The following is a 13,535-nucleotide window of genomic DNA, read 5'->3' as shown; positions in this document are numbered from 1 at the left end:
GGAACAAATAATTTTGAAATGTATAACATTAGCTTAACCAGTAAGAAAATAAAGTGGCCCAGATACATAAAATAATGAAAGACAAATACAGTTTAAATAAAACTAAAATCAGTAAAAGCCATGGAACCAAATAACTTTTTCTTTTTTTAAACTTCTATTGTCTCTTAGATTAAATATTTTAACAGTGCTTTTGCATTTTGTTTTGAAACTCTTCCACCAGCTTTTTGTCTTCTAGGTGATAAATAAAAAATCTGATCTGTGCACGACAGTTCAGTTCAGTTTTAATTGTCTGTCCTCTTACCAAATTAAATGTTTTTTTATTATTATTAAAAAAATCTAAACTGGAGTTTGACGTTGTCACGTGTGGGCAAATAACGTAAACGGTGATCAGCACCGCGTCTCTCGCAGCAAGCCTAATAGTCATAACTGTATTAATATCAAATCGCTGTTGTCCGTGTAAATGTAGTCACTGTTAGTTTATTTGGTCTTGGCAAAATAAATCCACAACATTCTGCGGCACATATATAATATATATAAAATAACACCTCAACAAGCAAGATGCAGAGAAAAATGAAAGAATGACCCTCAACAAGCAAATCTATATCATCCGCTGGTGTGGACACTAAAATGATCTTTGTAGTTATCTTTAAAGTTATTGTTCCTGTTGTAAATGGGTTTCTATGGGTGCCTGGGCTACCACGCCAACTGGTGTATTGTTGATTAACTTATAGGTCATATAATATACATATAATTTAGCCTGTATGAATAATTTTAATAACTGCCATTTCAAAGCCTAAGGACCTACTATCATGTGCCAAGTAAAAAGTATAAGTAAAGCCCAGTAAAAGTTTTTCTCTCTCTCTCTCTCTCTCTCTCTCTCTCTCTCTCTCTCTCTCTCTCTCTCTCCTCTCTCTCCCTCTTCCTCTTCCTCTTCATCTTCCTCTTCAAACCTTTTAAAAGTGGGATTTCATTTTCATGGGTATCTAGTGTCACCTGGGGTTATGTTTTGTATTTCCGGGGTTGTTGTGCTCTCATTTCTAGATCTGTATATTACACACACACATATATATATATATATATATATATATGTATATGTATATATGTATATGTATATATATGTGTGTGTGTGTGTGAGTTATCTGGGGTTGTCTTTTGTATTTCTGGGGATCTCATACTCTCATTTCTAGTTCCCTAACCCAGTGCATATTTTGACACTCAGCCTTACCAACAAGTCCCCTACTACCAAGACTGTCACAACTGCTGCAATTATTAATCCAACATCCAAGGCTGTACCTAAAAACAATGGTATTGTCTTATGAATACATGCTTTACTATAAGAAAATTATTAGGTACACATTAATGTTCTCCTAATGGCCCTGCTCAAAACATTTTACAACATTAACAACCAGAAGGAGAGAGAGAGCACAGAAACTTTCTATAGTAATGTTCAGACATTAATAATTATGATAAACTGGCGGCCTTACAGTTTTAGGGCTTAACACGTTCAGCCACCACACAAAATGGATTCATTTTTGGTTTCAGGGATCTAAGTATAAAAATCATAAACACTTTCAAATAATTTTCATATTACTTAGTAATTATAGTAGCTATATCGTATTGCTCTAAATTAAGTGGGAATATGTCTTCTGATCTGTCAGTAGAAATAATAATAATATTCTTGTCTCAAAGGTAAAATTAAAGGTCTAAATTTATTTGAATTGTATGATTCACAACACATTCACTAACATGCATAGAGCACACGGGTCCGCATGAAATATGTATTCAAATGTTTTTAGAAACAAATCATGATTCAGAAGTAGCATTACTACTAACACACTACATTGGATTCTGAATTTTAAATGTATGGCATACATTAACATCAGAAAGCTTATACGTGTGCAATGAGGGGCTGACACTTTTAATAAGTTCTTTTGTGTAATAGAAATTCACTCCAAACAGTTATTGGTTACTTATAAAGCAGCTTCACAGACCCTCCACAATTGCGACAGTGGCAAGATGTAGTTATGGAAACCCTCACCTTGTACACATTTATACAGCAAAATTTTGTCATTAAACCCCATGTCGTTCCTAACCCATAAAACCTTTGCTCATCTTCAGAATACAATTTAAGGTGAAAACGGACGCTTGTGACAGAGTAGTATGAGATATGGTCTGAAAATCAGTGGTTCAGCCGTAATAATATGAAGCTGCGAGAATACCTTTTGTTTGGAAAGAATACAAAAACATTATTTATTTAAAGATTGGTAACATCACTGTAGCCCATTCACGGATGCAGTTCTTTGTTAGATGCAATGGAAATGTATAGGTACTTGTGCTTTGAATCGTACAAACAGCGTGTCTTTCCATTACATCTCACACAGAGCAGTCACAAACCTTCTGGTTTTTTATCACAAATATCTGAAATTGTGTTCTAAAGACTAACACCGCTTTCACCAGTTTAAACAACATGGGGTAGCGATGACACAATTTTGATTTTGGGGTGCAATATCCTTTAACTGAGTTAAAGGTTTATTTTGCCATTGTGTTTTGTTTTTGTTTTTTTGTTTCCTTAGATCAGAGACATGAGCTGTTGCCTGTACTTTACTCTGTATCATTACCATTAAAATGTTAACGTTAACTCTTAACATCTATTAACCTCAGAATAAATACACTAATATCATAGAATGCTGCACAGTGTTGTTTTATCAGTTTGGCCATTATTTTATCAGTTTACATAATGTCAGTTTTACTGCAGAAAGATTCTTGTTTCTCTTTCTAATCACATCTTAATGTTATAATCTTTTCTAACTTGGGTCTGTTAGGGAACACTCTTTTCATTAGCATGAAAGATTCATCATATAGCTGTATAATTGTATACCTTTTACCTTTTTTCCATTTTGATTTTTAAGGGTTATCTGTGTTTTCCATATATTTGTATTTGAATCTGCAATCTGAATTTTACTCTTTCTGTCTCCTAACTGTATTCTTTTTTTATTCCACAGGCGAGAGCACTCCAGTTTATGAGTAAGTTTTACTATACTATTAAGAAAAGAGCTGATTCCTCTTGTCAGTCATAGTCACCTTCTTTTTGATCTGTTATTTATTAAAAGTGGTGGATTATGATATTTGATATACTTTTTACAGGAACACTACAAATATGTTGTATTTTGCATTATGCTGGTTTTTGATCAAATAAATTTTGGGTTATGTTTTATTTTGTTTTAAGGGTTACAGAATGATTTGTATTTTATGTCTTGTGCCATTCCTTTCGTCTTAATTTATTAAGCTAACAATTTTTGTTTGTTTGTTTTTTACAGCTATAGTGATTGGTGTCATCTTTTGCAGTGGGTTTGTGTAAGTCAGTCTGCAGAATTCAATTGATATTTTTTTTTATTACAAAAATTCAAACACAGTATCTGTTAATAATGCTGGGTACACACTAAAAGATTCTTACAGTCGTACAAGATCTTTTAAAAGGAGAGACCACAAACAGAAGAAGAAAAATCCTAAATCTTTTAGCCCCTATAGTGTGTTGTGTCCATGGATATTGGATATATTATGTAAACCAAAACTTTTATTTTGAATGTGATTTTAATGGTGAAGTGGAACCTCCTCATCATCGTATTGCTATTCTTAGTATTTCCATACATTCTGTTGAATTAATAGAAGATCTTAAGATTTTGATAAAACATCCCTTAATCACCATCAGCCTTTGAGTCGGAATAAATCATATTTTATCTGCTCCACAAACACTACATAAGCTAATACATGATGTACTTTGGATAAAAAGGTAGACTTTTTCCATCAATCAGTTAAGATTTACAACAAAAATGTGGCTCTATAACAACCACAGTATCATTTAATTTGAGAAGACACTTAATTTGCTCTGTTAACAGGAGGAGAAGTATTTTAAATACGTTTTGCCCAATGACCCTCTCGACAAATTCTCACGGTATCCGTTTTGTTTTTATTTCTGAAATATTCATGAAAATGTAGAATATATTTGCTGTAGAATGTTGACATTACTACAATAATTAGTTTATTTTTATTTAATTCTGATCATTTGTAATACATTTCTTTTCTGTTTCATAGGTATTCTCATTGTTTGCTGCTGTTTATGTAAGCGGTAAGTTGTCTGCACCACCTGGTTGCATCTCACGTCATTTCTAACTCTTTTTCACTTTCACTTATTGTGTCATAAAAGATACTTTGCATTCAGTGGTTCTTGCATGAAACAAGTGGAAATTTGGGTGAGATTCCCCACATTTTCATGGGATCTAGAGATGCCTTTTTAGGTTTAGTTTTTAGCGTACCAGCTGTTTAGTCATGCACATGCTGACCAGCACCTTTTCTGAGCAGGTAATTAAATATATCAATCGTTTATCAGACCACAAAAACATACAAACTCTCATGAAAAATCCTTGTGATAATTCTTTATTTCTGCAGCCATTAAAGCTTCTAGTGTGTATTCTGGGTGGAAGGGTTTTGTGTGTTTCGCTGTGGGGTGAGGTGCTGTGTGTGCTGGGATTGAGATTTAATCTAGCAGATATTTAGTCATGCACATAATGACCTTCACTGGATTTTTGGATTGCAGCTCAAAACGGCAGTGTTCTCACAAGGTGCCAACTAATAATGCAGATGATGTTTTATAACACCCTCACATATGTGGTAAGGACAATAGGGACTGTTATCTTTGCGATTCTCTCTAAGACACAGGCCTCTGTGGTGCCCCATGGGCAGGCAGGGTTTCTGAACATTTATACATGCATCATTTGTTTAAATGTGGCCAGTAATATTTATGATATCAGACTATCAATCATTGAATATAAAAATGAAAGAACAAGTCGGTTGAGCGTTCAGAAGATTCTTCCCCTCATGACCATGTGTTTAAATGCAGGTCATTTAGTGTTTTTAGACACTTTTTTTTTTTTCCCCCTGAGCTTGATATAACTAGGGTTTTAAAAATATAGAACAAAGTCATTTATATATAATTCATCATGCGTTATTCATTTGTTGTTGTTTTTGTGAATGACTTCTTACATAATTTTGCACATCTAATTACAGGTCTTCAGAAAGTTGTCCTGAATAAAATCCCAATGAAGAATCCTGCAAACATATGTACCCTGTATATACACACACTTCCCAGAATCCCAGCAGAAACAAGCTGCAGCAAATTTCTCCATAATCAGACTCGTTGTTTGCTTTAAAAATGCCAGCTTCATGCAGAAATAACTCCTTTTTAAGCAGTCATTAACTTACTCCAGAAACTCAGTCTTCACATAAGTCAGGTTGAGATTCACTTTTATAAAGTGTATGCTTGTGATTTCTTGACAGTTGTTGATGTAGAGATCACTCATTAATAACAACGTTCCTCTTCTTGAGATCATTTAAGGTAATAAGTGCACTGGGAGCCCCCTTCCCTCACTGATTCAGTTGAGGCTAGATTTAACACGATTATTTATGTAGAAAGAACATTTAAGAGATGGATGTCTGAATTTTGTAATTGCATAATATTTGTGAATCCACGTTTTTTTCCAGGAGGTTTTTTGTTTTGCCTGTTACTTTGCATTTGTTCCAGTAAATGTAGTACAGAAAGTGATTAGTGGTGCAGATTTTAAAGGAAAGTTCTGTTTATTTCTGCTGAAATGCATAAAGTGCCTTTTGGTTTTTAAGTGTTTGTCTGAGGTTTGTATAGGTTCTAATTGCATTAGAAATGTTTTGCGATCTCGATTTTCTACGTTAATAAAGAAAAACTTTAGTATATGATAAGTCATTTACTTTTATGCTTAGCAAGACCAAATACATACAGAGAGCCTAATTGCCTTTTATTTACTGCTTATTTATTTTTCCCCTATTTGGAAAAGTTTGCTCTAAAATATTGGAAAGTATTAATATCTTAATATTTGACCATTTTTTTTTAATTAGTCATAGTAATTTTCCCAGAAGTGTTTTTCTTTTGTGTGTGTGTGTGTACCACGTGTTCTGATTGGCTATCTTGGTTTATTTAACTTTTGTTAGCTTTAAACTTTTCAGCATTCTCAAAAGATGTATCATATTCTATTGTTGTAATTGTTTGAAATGGTTTTTTGAACCACTACATTTGTGCCATGCTAATTTAATGCACTGGCATAACTTGATTTCAGAATAAGCACTGTCATAAAGTTGATCAAATATAAATCAACCTTTTATGATTCTGTCTTTCATTGAGATGTCTGTGGCCTGAAAGGACTCAAAATAAAGAAGCTATCAAAACAGAACAGTTGAGTTCATAACTGACATTTGTCCATTTTATTTTAGTTCTTGAATGTTGCAGACTGAGCACTGATTCTGTTTCAGACACACAGTGTTATTGTTGGAATTAGGTTTGCTCTATCACTAGATGCATTTCATATTCAACCAGTACAGCTGCTTTCTGTATCACCAAGGTTTCAATAAACCACGTTCAGTTCACCGTTACATTTCCTCTATTACATAACAAAGAGGACAATCAGTTTAGTTGTTCAATTATTTCAATAGAAAAAACTGTTCATGACTCTTTCATTTTACAAAGCATGTCAAACAAAAACATAAGATCCTACTGCACATGGTATATTTTGAACAGACAATGTAGCTGTTAATGAGTTTTTTTAACATATATACAGGCGACTTCAATTAACAGTTGTACAGGCAGCAGCAAAATTATGGCAAGTTTTACTGTAATTACAGATTTGTTAAACCATTCATTCTTTGAGGCATCACAAAGTGAAATCAAACATTTTAACCATTGAAGACATGTGAGCGTGCTTTTAAAGCACTTTTATTAGTCTAATAACTTAAAACTTTAATGACCCAATTTAGAATTTTCATTCTCCATACATTGAGCTGGTCCATAAGCATGGGAGAGTTGTACATTTAGCATAATTAAATATTGGCAACCTTTAAACTTACCTTTACACAAACATGTACAAATCCAGTGAAACCATGAAAGCAAACCACCAGATTTGTAAGGAGAAGATAAATATGAGTAGTCCAAACAGGATGTTCCAATGCAAAACATTTCAAAAAATATTCCATTCATAGAGAAATATGCATGTGTACTGAAATGCATAAGTTCAACCATAAAAAAACACTGCAGCATTAATTAATGTGAACCCGATGTAAAATGTCTATTATTCAGTACTACTTACTTAGTACATCTATGCTTAAGAAAAAATGCTGCAAAGGAATGATTTTAGTTTTTAGTTAGTGCATTTTGATTTGCATAGAACCACAATGTAAAGTGTTAATTAAATAATTACAAGTGTGAAAAGGAGAGATGAAAATTGCACCACCTTCTACGTGACATCAAAATACATTTAAAAATATGATTTGCCTTTGAACACGCCATACTCAAGAAAAAAAAAAAAAAATTCAATAGTCAAAGCTAGATCCATAGATTCCTGATTTCCAACCATCGGTTTTTACTTGCAAACTACATACCGTCAAGCGATGTTTTTACCTTTTTAAACAACGCCCACGATTTTGGCTGAAGTCGCTCACTCTGAGGCACTGAAATGCGCTGGCCCTTCCGGGTCATCAGCGGTCCGTAGTGCGAAGCTTCGCTGATCCTGTGCAGGCCATGCGGTAAGAATAAGGCGCCATGAGTAGAAAGAGGTCAGCAGGCCATCAAATCGCGGATTGAAGAATCCGCGCATACGCTGGCATGCGAGAAGTCTTCACGCTAACGCGAAGCCTTGGGTCTGTGGGAAACAATGTGGACTTTTGCGGTATACTGTATATGATTCCGTTGTACAGAGCATTGATAAATTACCTGCAAATCGGTGAGCAATAGCGATCCTGAGAAGTGGCCGTTGTCCGTGGCGCTTGGCGAGGCGCCGGCAGGGGCTCTACAAGGCGCATGCTCACGCTCTGGCAGTGGAAAGAATACTCCCGCAGGAGAGTAGATCCCGCCGCTGGCGTTAAAGATAGCTCTCTGCCGTCGTGCTCCAGCTCCACCTGCTCCATCACCGACCAGTCGCCTTGAGCGGAGCACGGGAAGAAGATCCTTGCGCATAGAAGCTTTTGAGAAGCATCGGATCCTGGAAATGAAGAGTGTGACTAAATGCTGCTAATATGCAAAAATCTAACAATATACATCAGGTATGCACTGTTGGCAGCAGCTTTTGAAGGAATTTGGTTGTTTTTGTTGTTTTTCTGTTTGCTTAAAGTCTCTTCAGCAAAGCTGCATTTCTTTTGTTTTTTTACAAATACAATAAAACTACTAAAATGCACTGTTTAATTTTTTTTTTTTTGTTATTTTATTATCTTTTAAAATTATTATTTATATGATGCAAAAGCTGAATTATTATTCCAGATTGTAGTGTCACAAGATTAGAAATTATTCTAATCAATAAAGTGAACATAAAATATATCATATAGCAATAAAAAAAAAAAAAAATCTATTACAAAACTTTTTAAATTTATATTGTCAGGACAACTTTCCAAGTATGCGTGTTTAATGTAAATAGTTTTTTTGTTTTGTTTTTAGAGATAAACCAGAACCTGAAATATTTTGGAGTCAAGCATCTGTTATGCTTGCATGTTCCGTGCGGCAGGGTATTTTCCTCAGATTCAGCGACTGCGGTAAAACCCGTTCTTCAAAATCACAATTAATACATATGAATGAAGGACTGTATATTAAATACTCACACAAGCCTGAGGATTGCAGATTCCAGAACATTTATGGAAATTGAGGACAAGTCTGAAATACAAAATATTGTATACTTTCAAGGAGAAAAGCTTTACAAATATGAAACATACTTTATAGTTTTCTTGCTTTATTCACGATTCTGACCTTACGGCTTTGGTTCCATTGCCAGGCAAGGACCCGGCCCGTGATATCAGAAGAACTGTAAAAACGTCTTTTACTTGGATCCACCTGTTTCCCCAGAGTAAGTGGCGCGAGAGAGTGTCTGCACCATCCCAGGATTCTGGGGCCCCTGTGTGTTGACGACAACTGGGAGTTTGTGGGGAGGCCGTCATGGGCCACAGGCAGAGGTCGGCCACAGCCTATGCTGCCATCCACTGAGCTCTCCTCAATCACCACACAAAGAAGGATGAAGGACAGTTTTGTTCAGGCTTTTAAGTCAAGGCTGTCATTAATTGTTGTGTCAAACTGAAGAGGAGCGTAATGTGAGGGAGAACCATGTCACGGTACATACCAACTTTGTCGCTTTTGTGATTTTCCTTGGTTGGATAAAAGCATCTGCAAAAATGCATTCCACTTCACGTAAATGTAGGAAAAAAAGACGCTTTCCTCTAGAGGCTTCAGGCCAGTGTGTCTGACCGTGTCAGGCACATCCTGAGACGGGAACATATCGAGGACCTCTCCAATGATAGCATCTAATCCAAGAAAGAAATCTTACACACACTATAGTAACGATGCCCCAGCCACAAACATGGCATCAAGTTCAAAGGAATTGGTTTAAACAAAGGACTTTTTCTTTATATAATAATATATGCATGTGTATTGTGTATATTTATATATCTCCCACATGCACCATATATTTAGGATGTATTTACATGCATATACACATTATATTATATATATAAACATATTTAACATATAAACATACTTTTTCTGTACATATATACATGCATGTGTTTGCATTTATGTATATATAAATACAACACAAACAATATTACTTTTTAATCACTTTTATTGCAAACAAAAACTTATTTAGAGCGATCCATTGTTTAGCAACATTAGAAACGAATCAAAGAATAAAAAGCACTTAGCTTAGTTTATTACAAGTAATTAATAAACTATTCGAGCTACAAAGAAATATCTACTCACCATTTTCAAAAGCGATTCCTTTGTCCTGATCCTGACATTTAAACAAAGCTTAAAAACAGTGTTATTTTTGTATTATTTTCTACACTAATATAGCATTTTTAAACATTTAAATTACCTTTTATTTTTACATTTCTATTATTTATTCTTTTGAATTATTTTTATTTGTATGCAAGTAAATATATCTCATTTTCATTTAGGTATTTTATAAGCTGCAATTTTCCTCCAATATTTATGATGCACATTTCAGCTTTATTTATATTAATAATAAAATTTTTTTGAAGTTTCTAACAATATCAACATCACAAAAAGGAAGTTAACATTTTTCTTTGAACAATGAATAATTCCTTCATTTCACTGAAATAGTTTTTGTTTATTTCAATGTTCCACAGAAACACAAGACACTTTGCTTTGCCCAGCTCCGTTTTGTATTAGAATGTATTCTTTGAAACAACTAAAAAAAAAAAAGCTATATTCCAGTTTCTGTGTTTGCTGAAAGCTACTCCAGTGAAAGAAAATGAATCCTTTTTTGAGAGACTGTATAATAAATAAGATTAAGAACATGTTGCCCAGCGATGTAAGAGAGACGGAGGCCAGCTGAGAATGCTGTGCTGTGTACTCGGCTTGATTTCCTTCCAGGCGCATGGGTCCATCTGGACTGCTAGGACACCCAGCTCTGCCTGGAACAGCTCCAGGGCGGAATGTGATGCAGACCAGTCCAGGGCTGGCAACACCAGAGGAGCTGGAGGGGGCGTCTGAAGTGCGGACTTGAGATACCAGAGAGAAATGCTGATGAGAGAATGTTCAGTCTAGTTGTGCTATCCCACTCAGGAATAAAACAAACAGAGCACACCCACCTCTACGTTCAAAGGCGCTTATGCAAGCTTGTTGCCAAACACTCCACGTGCACATAGTGAAGTCTTTGAAACTTAGCTATAAAGTGGGGAGAGCAGGCAAAAAGTTAGTTAAGATTTGTGCCCTTTCAGATGCTATTAAATAATCATATTGTACATTTGTATTTTTTTATTTTAAATTTAAATTTGACTTAAAGAGTTCTAATATTACTAAAAATCCTATATATCCATCCCTATATATCTATATCTATGTATTTGTATCACCTTCTTGGACATACCAGGATTTCATTACCCATGTATAAATTTTGATCATCTGCAGATTGATGTTGAAAAATTTCTTTAGCTTTGTTGCAATATTATTAAACATCACGAAGAATTTTAGCACATAGGGTTATAAAGTAAAAAAAAATAAGCCAATAAATAATTATATATATATATTTATTTGTTTGCATACTATATATTATTTGTATATATATTTTATATATATTTATAAATATGTAATTTCACATCTAATGATGTTTAGTGTGCTATATAAGCATAAAGCAATCTTTCAATGTAAGTCTATAGATCAAGCCCCAACTGCATAGTAATGAAAATCTGAAATAACAATCAAGGAAGAAAACAGATGAGGAAATAGAACTGTGGCTCAAAAGTCGCACTATGCTGATAAATCCAGTAACCGGAGTAAAAATATCAATTAGCCGAGAGGAGGAAACTGCACTTCACTAATGATTCCCACATTGTAAAATACATTTCTTACTGCATTGTAAGAGCTTTTCACCCAATAACAGAAATGAACATCAATAAAAGCACAGTATATGGAAATGACTTTAAAGGGCATTGTTACTTCATGATGACCTTTTTCTATCACACAGCTCGTTGACCAGTTGTCACATATTCCAAACTATTTAAAGCAGTCACTATATAACTGCATTATATTATTATGCGACTGATCAAATGTCCCTAAAATACAAAATAACCAAATCACAAGAATGCACGGCGGCTGGCGTTGTTTTAACCACGTATGTTATTTCTGTATCCTGTAGGAAGAGCAGCATTGTGTGCGGAGCGGTGGACAAGGCAGATTTTCGAGATAAGACGCATGACTGCCCACCAGACGCTATCTGACCAGCTGCTGCTTGAGCCGGATGTGGCATTTCGGACCTGTATTGGCTGCCATATCATTCAGCCTCCGGCCCCCCTCGACTTGAAACACTGTTCGACGCAGTGACCTCCTGCCAAACGCGTTTAGACGTCGCTGTGCGGCTGATTCGGCCTGCGCGAGCATATAAGATAAAGAAAAGCGGTGTTCTGGAGTCACCAACGAAGTCAAAGCACAGAAAACAGTGTTCAAGAAACGCGCGCGTGACGCCTACATCACTATGGTCCACATGAGCAGAGCGCTTGAAGCACAGCAGCTGTAAACCGAACAGAGAAATAATAAAAGCGAGGTGAAGGCCATTCTAACTGAGACTTGTACGCCGCCAGTCCGCACCGTCCTCCTGCGGGAGAGTCACGTAATTGGCAGAGAGCGGTGATCACGCTGACCGTATGATTTTTCTTCTCTTCTACAATCATGCCCAGAAGTTATCTTTAGGCTCGATTCGTTCACGGTCTCTCTGACGCCAGTGCGCAGGCGGGAGACGCAGCGTCGCAACGCAACATCATATGAATAAACTACATTTGCGTTATTGCTGAGCCAGCGAGAAGCAAGAACATCAGCCGCTGTAAAACATTAACTGTTACATCTGTCTGTCTGTCTATAAAATGAGAAACGTTGTACACATCAATACAGTGGGCACGTTATAAAATAAAATAAAGATTTCACACAGTATCCTGTAGAAACAAAGCAGTGATAAAAGTTTGTACAAGCATTATATAAAATATTTCCATTTTAACTGGTGCTAACGTTACTACAGAATTCATGTATATCATTTCTCGCTATTACCTATAAACTATTGAACTGTTCATTAAAAACTTTTGCAAGACTATATATAGAAAATACGCTTCTTAAAACATATTGTAAAGTGCATTTGACTCTGGCCAGAAACGCACCTGGGATTGTAATTTCAGGACCACTTTTATTAGGCTTAAATATTGACAGGCAGCTCTGTCATATGATCGCTTTTACTTTAATCAAGCTTTTTGTATCGGGTTAACAGGCAAAACATATTTATTATAAGAATGTTGTAGAAACCATTCGTCTAACGTTAAAACAGTTCTTGAGTTAATCATCACCCACATTAATTCCACGAAATATTGAGCAGCTTCATCATACACGAGTGTTGTCAGCGGAGAGGATATCTGGTACTGTGACTGCGCCCTGTGTATTCAGCTGTAAAATGAAATGAGAACACCAGAGCAGTGAAATGATTACATACCCAGAGGGCCGAATTATAATTTATTGTTATAAAGCATCCACATTCACGGCTGAATTGTAACTCTGTGTTGATGACATTTACCTGTATCGATCGTCTCCGTTTGAGAGTGCACTATATTATTTGGCGAATGTCTCCGCACCACTGGAGCTCGCGCTGCAGTCAGGGCCATCTTTGGGTTTATTCTCGCCGGTCGCGCCACGATCGGCGATCAATTGATAGTATCGAATGACCCAGGCGATAAATTCTTTCCAGGAGGTCGTTTCTGCCGCAGATGGGACAACAGGCCGGTTTCACATAAATGTTCATTGCATCCGGCGTTTGCAGATATTTTTTTGCAGCGAAATTTGGCTAAAGCGGGATATCCACCGTAATACAACATGGATGAAGGCTATGATGTTATCGTACTGAGCACCGGGCTCACAGTGAGTAACGCGTTGGGTCTCGAGCGACTCATGGCTTCAGGAACAGATTGAATATCGCCGACGGATG

This window comes from Puntigrus tetrazona, chromosome 23 (assembly GCF_018831695.1).
Source record: "Puntigrus tetrazona isolate hp1 chromosome 23, ASM1883169v1, whole genome shotgun sequence".
Taxonomy (NCBI): Eukaryota; Metazoa; Chordata; class Actinopteri; order Cypriniformes; family Cyprinidae; genus Puntigrus; species Puntigrus tetrazona.
Note: the sequence above shows the minus strand (reverse complement) of the source record.